The following is a 14,012-nucleotide window of genomic DNA, read 5'->3' as shown; positions in this document are numbered from 1 at the left end:
TGATGTGGACAAAATACTCATTTGCCTAATAATTCTGCACTCCCTGTACTGAAGGCAAAACTGAAGGCAGTGAAGCCCACAAACAAGCTGACGGCAGCTAGAGTAAGGGCCTGACCGAGCATCAGCATTTGGTGAGGTTAACGAGTTCCAGACTGTCATCGACTCCAAAGGTTTTCCATCCAAACATTAAAAATCAATCCTTAACTTACGATACCGTAATCTTAGTGTACTAAGTAGGGCACCTATTACCTCCTAACTGTTAGGCCAATGTCAAAGAAACTTTGCATGAACAACTTCACGCGTATATTGATTTATTTATTATAAATTCCAATTCTTTGGCTTTTTCACATGAATTATGTTCATCTCATCATTGGTTTGCGTTTTTTCACGAGTCACCTTCGATATACATCGCACACATGTACCGTATGTTTAGAGTTAATTTGTCCAGTTAATTTGGACCCACTGAAATTGCGGGACTGTGTATAAATGTGTGTAATTCCTAAACAGTTAAAACATTTGAGTCGTTGAATTAAATCTGAAAATCTGTCCTTTAATCAATTCTTGATTATTTGTGGTGCACAGAGACGATTCTCGATGACACCTTTTTATTTTTCATATTTCCCAGGGCCTGAAGTAAAGGTTTAGCCACCCTGTATGGTCAGATTGTTTTATTTTTGACTTGGTGCACTGGCGTAACTTTTTGGAAGCTCCTCTTGTACGGTTTTGTTTGGATTGTTTATGGAGCCATGCTTATTTTTTTGACAGATGTTCTGGTTCTTCTGCACTTTTCTGATATTTAACTGAATCTATTCTGTCTCATAAATTAAGGCTTTTTTGATTTACCTTTCTAAATAAAAGCCTACATGCAGTTCTCTCAGACAGTTTTCTTTGTCTCCGATACCTCAACTTGACCTCCACCGTTCCTGTTAAGTACCATTTCTTACTTGTATTATGAACTCAGGAACTTGCTACTTCAAAACAATTTTCTTTCTTTTTGTAGCTTTCTCCAGCTTTGTGGGCATCAATTATTTCAATTTTCAAAGTGCTAAGCAGCTTCAACGAGGAGTCCATGGCTGCTGATTGTTGGGAAATGGCAGAGAAAGTATTAAGAAAGGTATGAAATTTGTATCGTCTGACCTTTCCTGTTAGATATTGTGAAAAATATATACCACATACTTTGTTTTTGACATTTTCACTCAAAAAAACTTTAAACCATGGACAAAATACACAAATCTTTTTCTATTTATCTTCTACTGACAGTCCTCTTTGTCCATTGCTTTGCATGTGGCATTTTCTCCATTTTCTGTCCTCTCTTTGCACTCGGGCTGTACCGGACTGACCCACCACTCTGGGACCTCTCTGTTTTTCTGGCCTAGCTATTAATGCCTCCAGGATATTCACCCGGTCCAAACAAAGGGTTGAAGTATAGAGGCTCCATATGCTGTGCAGAATGCTCCTCGAGACAAATGCGTGATTTGTGAAATGGAGCAACATCAGTAAAGCTGACTTACATTCTTGTTGTTTTGAGCTTGCACCAGTGTTCTGAAGCAAAATTCTCCACGTGTTTGTTTTTTAACTTTACTTTGATGAAATGATACTCTGCTAAGAGTATGATGCCACGACATAAAATATAGCATCGAGCATACCGTGTAGTCTTTCTAAAACAAAACACTACACTGCATTAACCTCCTGTTTTCCCGTTTCATTTAGCTAATTATGATATGTTAAAATGGAAAGATTTCAACCTTCCTTCCTTCCGTCTCTATTCTGATTTTGATCCATGCCACCGTTTTCAGCTTCCCCTCTGTAGCCCTGTGACAAACTGGTGGTCTGGCCAGGGCGCACCCCGCCGCCTGCACCATGACAGCTGGGATCGGCTCAAGCGACCCTGAATTGGATAAGTGGAAGAAGATGGATGGATGGAAGTTTTCATCTTGGCAAAGATATAAGTTGTTTTGTTTAATTCAAGTTAAGTGAAGTCTAGCCTAAGCCTAACAGAAAATAAATACATCTTTCCTCTACATTGTTCCATTATAACTTTTAGCTTACACTCTAACCTCCTGTTTAAAATATTGTCACCACTGGATGCACTCTGTGTCTAAGAAATGAGGGTTTTAGTCAGTTTTAACTGTGTATTTTAAAACGTAATATTCAAATATAATCATCACTACATTAGGGCCAACATGACAGATACCACATTTGAAACGTGGACTGGTCAGGTGCTCACAGCCCACTCTTGTTTTCCTTTGAAGCTTTAAAAAGACGTTTTGGCTTAGAGAAGGTTCCTTCAGATATTTACAAATAAGGCTCCAGGTAAATGAAATCATTAATGAAGGGATGGCTAAAGCTGAAACTGTGTACTTCCTGACAGCTGAGAGACTCCAGCCCAACCACGACCCTGAATTAGAAAAGTAGAAGAAGATAAATGGATCAATGGATCTTCTCAGCTCAGCAAAGACATAATGTGTCACTTCAAGTTGAGTTTAATCTATCTAGCCTAAGTGAAATCTAAGAGATATTATACATGTAATCAATTAGATTACAATTTAATCTAAAATTGTAATCAAAAATTTATCTTGCTGTACTTAAAAAAAAACTAATCTTTTGATACATAACTTGGGTCAGTGTCATTACTGGTAGCATGAGGTGACACCTGGACCCTACAGAGGTTGCACAGGTAATCCAACTCATCTAGGATGGCACATCAATATGTCTCCCAGCACAGCATTAAGGATATTTCAGGAGACAGACAGTTACTGTAGGAGAGCTGGACAGGACCATCAGCAGGACCAGTATCTGCTATGGAGCTCAACTGTCATTTAGCATAAAACAACAGAACTGGGAGCGGCAACACTGGCACTCTGTGATTTTCACAGATGAGAGCAGGTTCAACCTGAGTGCATGTGACAGATGTGAAAGGGAGAAGCCTTGGTGAATGTTAAGCTGCCCGTAACATCGTTCAGGATGACGGGTTTGGTGGAAGGTCAGGTTTGGTTTGGGGAGGCATATCCATGGAGGGACACACAGACCTCTACTGGCTAGGCAACGACACCGTGAGTGCCATTAGGTCAGAAATCCTTTGACCCATTGTCAGACCCTAACGCCTGTCCGATGGGTCCTGGGTTCCTCCTGCTGCACAATAATGCCCGACTCATCTGGCGAGAGTCTGCAGGCAGTAACTGAAGAATGAATGAATTGATACCACTGACTGGCCCCCAAGCTCACCTAACCTAAATCCAACAGAACACCTCTGGGACATTATGTTTAGCTCCATCTGACGCCGACAGCTTGCACCTCAGACTGTCCTGGAGCTCAGTGATGCACTGGTCATTGGAACACATGATCTAAATAATCATTTAGCTGCCAATTTATCAGATAACTAAGCTTAATTTATCATCGGTGCATTCTCTTGTTCATTGAATCATTGAAGTATTTTCAGCCTAACTTTATTGATATAAATGATTCTGACAAAAAAAAAAAGAAGAAAAAAAATCAATCCCATCACAAACCACCACCAAAAAAAAAAGATTTCCCAGCACATAACACATTTTCCATTAAGGTCGCTCACACCCACACGTGCTTTCAATTACTATTTGGATTAGTAATAATAGTATAATAATTAGTAATAATTGCTAATGGGAGCTTTGAGCATGTTGAAATGTAGTGGAGCTGTGAACCAATAAGAAGGTTAATAGGGAAGGTAGTCCTACAGTGCGATATAAAACCAACATGAGTGGGGCAGATATCACTTAAGCACAGGCTGTCCACATGAACACTCACCCACCCACCCATTGTTTTATATGTGCTAAACAGTGAGCTCACTAAGTAGCAAATGTTAGTGTCACCACCTTAAAGTACTGATGTTACATAATTGTACCCATGGTTATTTAAGTACGAGTCACATGAACAAACATCGGAACCAAAGCACAACAACTGAGTTCATGGACACAACAGATTTGCTATTTTTCTATAAATCTGTACATCAGTAACTTTAATTCAGTAGCATAGAAAGGGTTTGAGCCACACATTTCTTTTTATTTTGCTTCCAATGATCCAGAATTTCTTGCCTTTTTTTAATAGTGACATTAAGAGAATTTTTAGACAACACAGTGTGACAGTCATAATATTGTATTTTTGTACCAACAAGACGATTTCCAAAAGCTATGACCTGAAAACTGGTACATCCCAGCACGGTGTGCAGTGCGTCCTTAAAAAGTCGGAGGAAACTGGACAAGTTGAGGAGAAAGAAAACATCAGTGGCAGAGCTAAAAACTTATTTATAATAGATGAACAGTATGTGAAAGTTGTCGCCTTAAGATATAAGAAAACCCCGCTACCAGGCTCAGGGAGGGTCAGCCATGTGCCTCGACTGGTTGGAAGGAAAACAGAAGAGAGAAAAAATGAGCTCTTAGAGGGACTAAAAACAAAAAGTAAACTACAGGAGAGCGAAGGCAAGAGTTCAGAAACATGCAGTAGCAGCACACACGGCACATGAGGAATGAAAAGATGAAAAAGAAGGAGAAATGATCATTGCCTCAGCCGGGGCCTGAGCTTATAGCATGACTAGAGGAGTGTTCACCTGATCCAACCCCAAGTAAGCGAGGGACTTATATCACTAACAGACCAACTGAAGTCTCAAATACAGCTCTGGTAGGTGTTCATTTAGTATTTTGGGGGTGATTTTTTTGTCCTGCTGCTCAGGGAGAGAAGAAAATGACACCCTGCATGACTATTGAGACATCTGAGGAGGCACTCCCAAGGCACTCTCAACAGGTAAGAAAACCATATTAGCTCCACATCTGAGGCTTCTGTTTGTTCTTTCTACAACAAGAGGCGGACTGCAGGGCTTATATCTGATGGTCTTGGCAGATGGATGTAGTGTGCAGCTTCTTTTGGTGTGTCACATGAATATATTATAGTCATCTCATATCATGAAGGGTGAGATTTTGAACTGCTGGCACTATATATGGTTACTTCAAATAGACCTACAGTCAGTGCAAACTCACACTGCTTACCAGAGGCAACCCAAGTGAAGCATGGGCTGTGCGTATGTGCTTTTTATATAGCCTGAAAACAAACCGCAAGCATGGCTTATTTGTCATTTTTATCCAACATTTTTTGTAGCTTGTCTCTTTAAGTTAACAAAAAAAGAGGACGCATGATAAGCGAGATTCAAAGGCAGACGAGGCCAGTAATGCATGCCCTGTGGTGCACGACGGTGAGTCTGGATCTAAAGTCTGAAGCTACCGCAAGGTTAAAAAAAAAGGTTTCCACAAGCTCTTCTTCTTCTTCTTCTTCTAAAAGGCTTACTCCACAAAAAAGCCTTTTCAAGCTATCAATAATTTATATACTGAAAAAGTCCCAAATTGAAGCTTTAAAGGAAAAGTGCTTTCGATTATGAAGGCAATTACATTTAGTCTAATTTCCATTTCAGGCATTCAGCATTTTCTCTTATTCAGAGAGACTTAAATGAAAAGATTTTCCCACTCACATCTGCTCTTTAATTAACTTACATTTATTAATATTTGCCCTAAAACAAGGACTAAGTAAATTAGCCTCATAAAACAAAAACAGGCAACAAAGAGTGGACAGAACTGTGACGCGAGTTGTTTTTTCTTCTACCCATTTCATAATAGATGAAGGAGAAATAAAGAGTATTAGGAGGTAATGAAGTTAAGAAAGCTACTGAATATTAAGGCAGTTACAGCCAGAGGGAAACTGAGACTTAATTTTGTTCTCTGCAAACATGTGAAGATTAACAGTCATTAGGATGGCGGTGCCTTGAATATTCTCACCTCTGGACCTTTTTGACATCGGATATCTTGAAAAGCACAGATGGAACTAAACACATTCATGACTCAGTTCCATGAAGTCTCCCAGTAAGCTGTGCTAACAATACCAGGAACTTCTATGGCTGAAAGGCAGCCTTATTAATGCGATCAAATCCATCTGTATTTTTCTTTGACAAGCCAAAATGGCTGTTGTGAATGAGCTCCATTCGCCTCCAAACAGCTGTATAATTTTCAGAATAATATCCACCATTTTTGCTTCTGATGATATTTCCAAACTGCAACAGCAGCTCAAAAAGCTCTTTGCACATTTAGAGAATCTCCTGCTGACAAGCACGGGTGTCTTCAGTTGAAGGCAATCGCTCAGTAAATGAACGTTTCTTTTGCAGCAGGATGCAGTCAAAGCCGCAAAAGTACGACAGGATAATAGCTGACCCTGAAGGAGCTGAGCAAGTATTGGACATGTATTATTAATCAGGTTTTATGGAAACCTGTTCCAACAGAAGAAAGGAGCAGAGTAATATGCCCCATACAGCACTATTCCTTATTATTCACAACTCCCTTAACAATATGCCAGGCATTGTATTCATTATTATTTTATGCAGAGGAAAAGTGGAAAATCCTGGCCTGGATTTGATTTTACACGAGGACAGGGATGGATGTGAGCTGCCGGGTTGGCATAATAACTATCTAGCGTGGATGACAAACCTTTCATTCTGATGTACAGATGCAGGAAAATGTTTGTGAGCTCTCTGGAATTACCAGGATTTCTAAACTGATTAGAACACAAGGCCTGATTTTCATTTAAGCCACAAAATTCTAGATAAACACGATCTGACCAAACTAATGTTAAACAAACAGTGCAGAATCGTGGCAGAAGCTCTTTTAGCAGCAACAACTTTGATCCCAGAGACTGCTTGGGGAGACCTGCAAAACCACGAGGAGGAATTCTGGCCCAGTCCTCCCCACAAAACTGTTTCAGTTCTCACCAGTAACTCTGGGAGGTGTTGACTGAACTATCCAGGTCATGCTAACCATCTCAACTGAGAAAAGGTCAGCAGACTGAACTGCTTATTCTAAAGCTGATGTAGAATTCTGCAGTAAATCTATGTTGTAACTTGTGAACTAACTGGAGCCCCCTTTTAACACTACGCTGTAACCTTCCAAGTGCATGCATTAAAGCTGAGATCAGATCTTATATTGGTGTACTGTGTTTTTAACACGCATTTCAAACAAAGTGGTGTTCATTTTTACCAGAAATGCCAAATTCTGCATCATCGTGCTACAGAACATTGCAGCACATGTGTTGCACAACTTGAGGTGGTCTGAATTTGTTTATTAATCTATAAGTGTTCTGATTATAGACTCATGTCTACATAAAGCCTTTTGCTTCCCTTTCTAGCTTCTAGCTCCTTAATGTTCCTGCTGCAGTGCTGTGAAAGTTTCTGTGTTCAAGGCACGGCTCTCCCCAATCAATCTTTCTAAAGAAGAGCAGACTTTGTCAGTAGCAAGACACTGTATGCTTTTATTTAGCGAGAGAGGCATCTTTACAACCCACGCTTTCAATCTCATCTCCTTAATTGGAATATGTGATTCTAACTAGCTTTTGGTCCCCCTCTCCTTTACAATGTCCCTTCACTTCATTGAGAATTGTGGACATTCATTGATGCACAGCTGTCTCTCGCCACAGCATTTCAATCAGTTGACTTTGACTGGACCAAAGCAGCAACTCAGTTCTCTTGCTTTTCAGCAAGTCTGTTGTAGAGTTGCTACTTTGGCTGATGGAAAGATGGCTTTGACGTTCTCCTGAACTCCTAATTGTTTTGGTATCTAGAGCAGTTCATGGTGGACTGCAAGGTGCTGAGATCCTGTGGCTGCAGAACAAACCCAAATCATCACCGCTCCACTGAGAGTCCTGTGAAAACTTTTCACATAAACATGCTGTTTGTTTCCCATCCTCAAACGATTACTCAGTGTATTCAATAAAGACTTGAAACAGTTGTTATCACTTATTTAGGTTGCATTTGTTTCTTATAACAAAGTCCAAATTCTTTGCAGAAATTCTATTAATTGTATAGAGTACTGTACAAAAGTCTTGAGCAGTGCTTAATTTCTTTAGGTTTAGTTTACACGGGGCCAGACTTGGAGTCTTGAGCAATGGTTCTTTAGGATTTTTGTAGGGCAATCAAGTTCTCATGTCTGATCATTTTCAGAGGAATGCTTTTTCTTTGACCTAGGAAATCATTCAAGCATAAAAAAGGCACATAAGTCAAGGGATGAACCAGTGTTGTGCTACAATATTAAATTGTATTTTTAGGCACTTGTACCTTTGTACCACAGTTGCAGCCTGTCATGAAAACACATTTGCTCCAATTTCTTTAAACGAATTTCCAAATGATGTCAAAGATAACACAGCTACACACCAACAATGAGATTTCCAAAGAGCTATTAAAAGAAAACTTGGCATATCTCAGCGTGATGTTCAGTGTGTCCTTAAAAAGTTTGAGGAAACTGAAGTGGAAGACAAAAGAAGACGTGGCAGGCATAAAAAACTACTATCTACTAGAGATGGACCGATCCGATATTACGTATCGGTCCGATACTGACCTAAATTACTGGATCGGATATCGGAGAGGAATAAAAAATGTAATCCGATCCATTCAATATCACAAAAGCACCTCACAAACTTGCGACATAGCGTAACCCAGCTCATAAACTTAGCACGTCAGAGGAGTATGGTCTCGTGATAGAGCGGCTGTGGCGTGCGGTCTGGTTCAGCATTTGGAGCCTCGCTACGTGCTTCCAAACCGGCATTTAATCTCCGAGAAAGGTATCCCAGAGAGAAGTAAAGCAAGTGTGCAAGTTCATCTCTGAATGTTTGTAAAGCATTCCCTGCTGCTACTTCAATCATGAAACTGATCAATGATCAGCTGATCTGCTTTTCTGTCGCGACTCCGTCTCTCGTTTGTTTTTGGCCCACTTTGCGTTAGAAAAAGGAAACCAGCGGATAAACAACAGCAGCACGTTTAAGCTTGATAAACTGTTAATATTACTTTCTACACCAGGATCTTTTTCTACATAAAGATCCAGCTGACGTAACTGTGCAGGGGCGGGTCTAGCAAGGTTTAGCCAGGGGGGCCGATAGGGTATTAACAGGGAAAAGGGGGTACAAAGACATACTTTCCTTTCTAATTGTCATGTCTAGCTTTTAATAAATAATTATCTGAATCTTACAACCAAAGTTTCCATCTGATGTAAAATGTACAGACATCCATTATTGTATATAGTAACTATTAAGTCAAATTTATACCCTAGTAAGCTATAGTACTTTTTCCTTTGGGAAGGCACCATCTGTGCAGTCTGCAATTCTTTTGAAGAAAGATGTTGAATCTATTTAATTATTGTAGACAATTTTCTGATTTTTCAGATTTCTGTGCATTTTTTTTTTACACTTGCATTAAATTACAGTCGATTACGTCAATTAAGCATTATAAAGCAGAGGGTGGGGGGTGGTTCCCTATTTTTTATTATTTTTTGCTGGGAGTTGGAACCCTATTAGTTAGGTTGCTTAATATTTCCACTAAGTACTCTTTGAAATACCAGAATAGGGAGGATGGTGTAGGTTTAAGTTTATTAGATTGATCAGTTTAGCTGATCTATGAAATATTTTGGGTGCAGTGTATCTTTTGCATACAGGTATAACAGAATAGTTTTATTTTAGTTTAGTTTTTTAAACTTGAGTATGAACTTATACAAAATGCAGCAAGATATTTAAACAAAACATTTTATTGATTATAAAATATGCTATATCGGATTTATATTGGTATCGGCAGACATCCAAATGTATGATATCGTATCGGACATAAAAAAGTGGTATCGTGCCATCTCTACTATCTACAGCACATGAACAGTATGTGAAAGTCATGTCCTTGAGAAACAGGAAAATCCAGCAAGAACTTGACACAATACCTGAGAGATGGAAAGCTGTCACCTAACTACAACCACCTACAAAACACAGTGGAGGGTATGATATGGTTTGTAGCTGCATTTCAACCTTGTGGTGTTAAAGATCTTGTCAAAATTAATTAATGCAGAAAATTACAGATTATATTTTCTGCATTCATCTATGACGCAATACCATTTTTAAAGCATCTGATTGGCAACAGCTTGACTTTTCAGCATGACAATGATCCCAGACACACTGACAATGCAGTAAAAAACATACCTGGATTGAAAAACACACAATGGAACAGATTGGCCTCCCCAGAGTGCAGACCTCAACATTGCTGAGGCAGTGTGGAATCATCTTGTCAGAGAACAGAACAAAAGGCAGAAACATCCAAAGAAGAGCTTTGAATGCCCTTCAAAAAAAATCCTGGAGACCTTTTAAAGAAATTGGAAGAGAACTTGCCCAATAAAGTTCAGGCTGTGCTTAAAAAGTATCAAATTTCGCATTTCTAACAATTGAAAAAAACCCAGGGCTAATCTACATGACTCTGACACAATAACCATCTTCCTGAACCAAGAGGCACAAGAACGTCTGAATACTGAAAGCCATCTTGTTTGCTCTGACATTTTCAAGGCAGACTGCGCAAACTGTCCTTGTTGTCTGAGCAATAAAGGCTCTATGTAATGTTTATATAATTTCCATAACTGCAGGCCCTTCAAAAAGTGTCTGATTTTAAGAGTACCCTTATTATAGCATGTCATGCACAGTTTTTTGGTTGAAGACATGAATGAGGCTGATTTTAAGCATCAGATTCTTTAACTTTCCCAACTCTCATGGCATGAATCTCAGAAGGCATTATGCCATCCACAGTTTCCATCCAAACGTAGAGACATGCAGCCAAAACACAAAGTGCAGCAACAGTAAACAGGACTCCTGCAGCCCTTCATATCCCTGCTCTCTCATCTCTTTCATAACTCGAATTACAGTGGTCTGTAATAGATATGAATAAAGTCGTGGTTTTATAATAGAAACAGTCTGACAGACAGTTTAAGATGCAGTATAGAATCATTGAGATAATAACACTGTTTATCATGTTGTTGTTTGGTGGTGGATACATGCAAAGGATCCTGGAACTGCAGTCGAAGAATTTTTGTTCCAGATTACAGCCAGTGAAATTGTAAAGTCATTAGTATTGACAATCCATGCTGTCAGTCCTCCTCAGATATAATGTTATTTTGTAGTGAATCATTTATAAAAGTCTGCCATTCGCCTTCTGGCATGCATTAACTCAGACCACTAAACAAATGCAAAGCTTGGAAGAGGAAACTTGCTCTTATTACAGAACAATAACACAGAATATCCCAAAGTTGTGTTCAGCTGCGTCTTCCAGAGGAAGACATTCATCACAAAGAACAATGCTAAGAGTGCATTTTGTTACTTCTGGTGTTTTTTTGTTGTTGTAGAGATTACTTTTGGGTTTGAGAACTACACCAGGAAACAGATGAACACTTGGATCTTCACAGAAACAGGGAGATGTCCATTCATAGGCCAGTAAGCATTTATTAGAGCAGATAGAGCAATATTGTTGCCTTATTCTAGTTGGTTTTGTCAGATGGGTTAAAAACTGCATTACTAACATACAGATTTTCTTTGGTATTACTTTCATAAAGACATTACATATAATTTATTTCAACATAATTTTTAAAATATATTCCTCAAAACCAGTTTCTCTCAGAGATTCTTCACTGGAAATGTTTATTTCAAGGCATTCAAAATAATATTTCTTGTCTTAGTATCTGCTCTTCTCACTGGTCTTAAAGGGGTGGGGCTCAACTGGTATCTACCATAGACTGTATATAAAAGATGGCTCTAGCTTCAGGAAAAAAGAGAAGGCAGAGTAGAAAATCTTACAACTGCATTCTTTCAAGTGTCCAGCAGGGGGCGACTTCTGTAGTAGCAATAAGAAGTCACACCGTATGGAAATCAACAGGATGAAGGCCAGCAGCTCCCTTTATCAATAACCTCAGGAAATATTTTCAGGAGTTTATGGCCTCAACTGCTAGTTTCAGGTCTTACTTAAAACAACATGACGTTAAGTTTTTTAAATGAAGACAAGGTACCCTGTGACTGATAGTCACTAGCTGTACTTGAAGAGAGCAATGTCCTCAGTTTCCCAATCAGTTCTGCCCACCGGGCCAGATTTACTAAACAGGGCAAAATATATCATGTAAGTGCAATCCCCTAAATAGCGCCTTAAGTGTGGTTAGTTTTACAAAAGTTTCTGCTTTCTAAAAAAACTGGCACAGTTCATTCCAACATCAAGCAAGAATAAGCCATGCTTTTAATCAGAATTAAATTTTGGCATAATTAGCAGTAAACTACACGTCTACTGCTAACTGAAAACTTCATGTTTGTGCGCTGGATTTGACCTTCTACACGCAATATTGTCACTTTGTAAAAACGAGGTCAAATTGCATAAAAGCTCATCAGGAAATGACTCTTCTGCTTCTTTGCTCTATGACCAGTCTGGTCATCTTTATTAAAAACATAATGTTTACTTTTCTAAATTATGGTTTCGATTAGAGTCAAAAAGAAGTGCAGTACGTGTCACAACTGTGAATGAAAAGTAAATAAAGCAAGCAAGCAATTGATTTATATAGCACTTTTCAAAAAACCTTCAACTGAAAACAAAGTGCTGTACACATGACATAACAAATAACAAAGTGAAATAGTATATGTAAAAATAAAATAAAATAAAACTAAACAACAATTAAAAAAAACAAACCCAAAATTTAATTAGACTAAACACACAAAGGCCATTGATTTTGCTCAGATTTAGCCCATGTCTGTTTGCAAAAACCCCAAAACCTTTGATGATAGATAAAATGCTCAGCTTGATGCTTCAAAACGGGACTTTACTAGCAAATTTCAAAGCAATGGCTACATCCATCTATTACATACGGTCTATGCTCCCCACTCAGTGAACTGAGACTAAGGAATTAAAACCCTTTTTCTATAATCAACAATTTTAACAGTTACACAAGAAAAATGTGGCAGGCTGACTGTGATGAATCCAGCTCTGTATTCTCCATTCACCAAAACAGTTAAATGCTTTATTTGAATCAAAAGGACTTCTTATTGGATTATTTACTCATGTTTCCAGGCCACTGTCACTCAAATCTGATCAAATCACACCGACCTCACCCTGAAGAAGCAAAACCTCCCCATATTAAACTCCTTAGCAATAATATTATCAGTTCCACCAACCTTCGACTTTGATTGTTCTATATTTAGTAATGAATATTTAATGTGAGTGAAAGAAAATATGTCTCATTTCAAATTATGTTTTTTAGGGGTGTTAAATCCTTTGGGAAACCTTCACATTGCTTGATGAGGAGGTGTAATTCAATCAATTTCATCTTCTTATCTGCTGGATTAAAAAAAAAAAAAGGTTAATAGTAGTAACAGTGGACAGAAAATAGTTGCTTGTCAAGCTGCAGAGCTGACTGGATTTCATGTTACCTTGGAAACAAGCACTGGCGCTCCAGCAAGTGAATAAGAAAAGGTAAGACTATGTCCAATCCCCTTAACATGTTTGGTAGATCCCCTTCATCAATCACCAGCATCAGGCTAACACTTACAGTGAATCAGCCAAAACAAGTGATTCAGTGCCAGAGGAAAAGCTTTGAAGCAGACGCCTGAGAGCAAGCAGGACCTGCCCACTTTGTTTGAGCCCTGACTTTCTGCGGGATAAAGCTGAGCTTGTCACGGTGGCAACTGCTAAAACGCCACGGGGACCGAGGAGAAGACTTTAAAACAATGGTTACAGACACAACATCTAATTACACAACAAGCCACTAGATCAATACCTGATCTCTGGCAGCATGTGTTGATGTCCACCTTTCTTTAGACTTCTACTTTGTGTCATTTCTTTTAAACAATCCCGTTTGTGCTGAAACAACAGAAAGCGGTTTTTACGTACACGGCTCTGGCAGTCAGTGGCGCATAATAATTTGCTAAATGTTACCACTGATATATTGTAAACACAGAATTGACTTTGAAACAGGGTTATAAAACACTTTACCGCCTGGGTAATAAAACTGAAAAATGCATTCTGTGTGTGCCTGTCTGCGTGTGCGTGCGTGCACGTGTGTGTGGCAGAGGTTCACAGGTGTTTTGAGACGAGTTTGAATACATTTCCATTTTTAAGCGGGATCGGTATGCATGAATATTTTTAAATTGGGAAACTGCGCAACAGCCCCCTTTCGAGATCA

General features: G+C 39.0%; 1 protein-coding gene across 1 annotated transcript in view; it reads right to left on the bottom strand.

Annotated features, from left to right (window-relative positions):
- Window positions 1–14,012, bottom strand: part of pigg (phosphatidylinositol glycan anchor biosynthesis class G (EMM blood group)) — an 81,009-nt gene that overhangs the window by 14,415 nt on the left and 52,582 nt on the right. The gene's annotated exons all lie outside the window — the stretch shown is intronic.

The sequence above is a fragment of the Pundamilia nyererei genome, unplaced genomic scaffold (assembly GCF_000239375.1).
Source record: "Pundamilia nyererei isolate P.nyererei 1_Seehausen unplaced genomic scaffold, PunNye1.0 scaffold00001, whole genome shotgun sequence".
Classification (NCBI taxonomy): domain Eukaryota; kingdom Metazoa; phylum Chordata; class Actinopteri; order Cichliformes; family Cichlidae; genus Pundamilia; species Pundamilia nyererei.
This window is presented reverse-complemented; position numbering and strand designations above follow the sequence as displayed.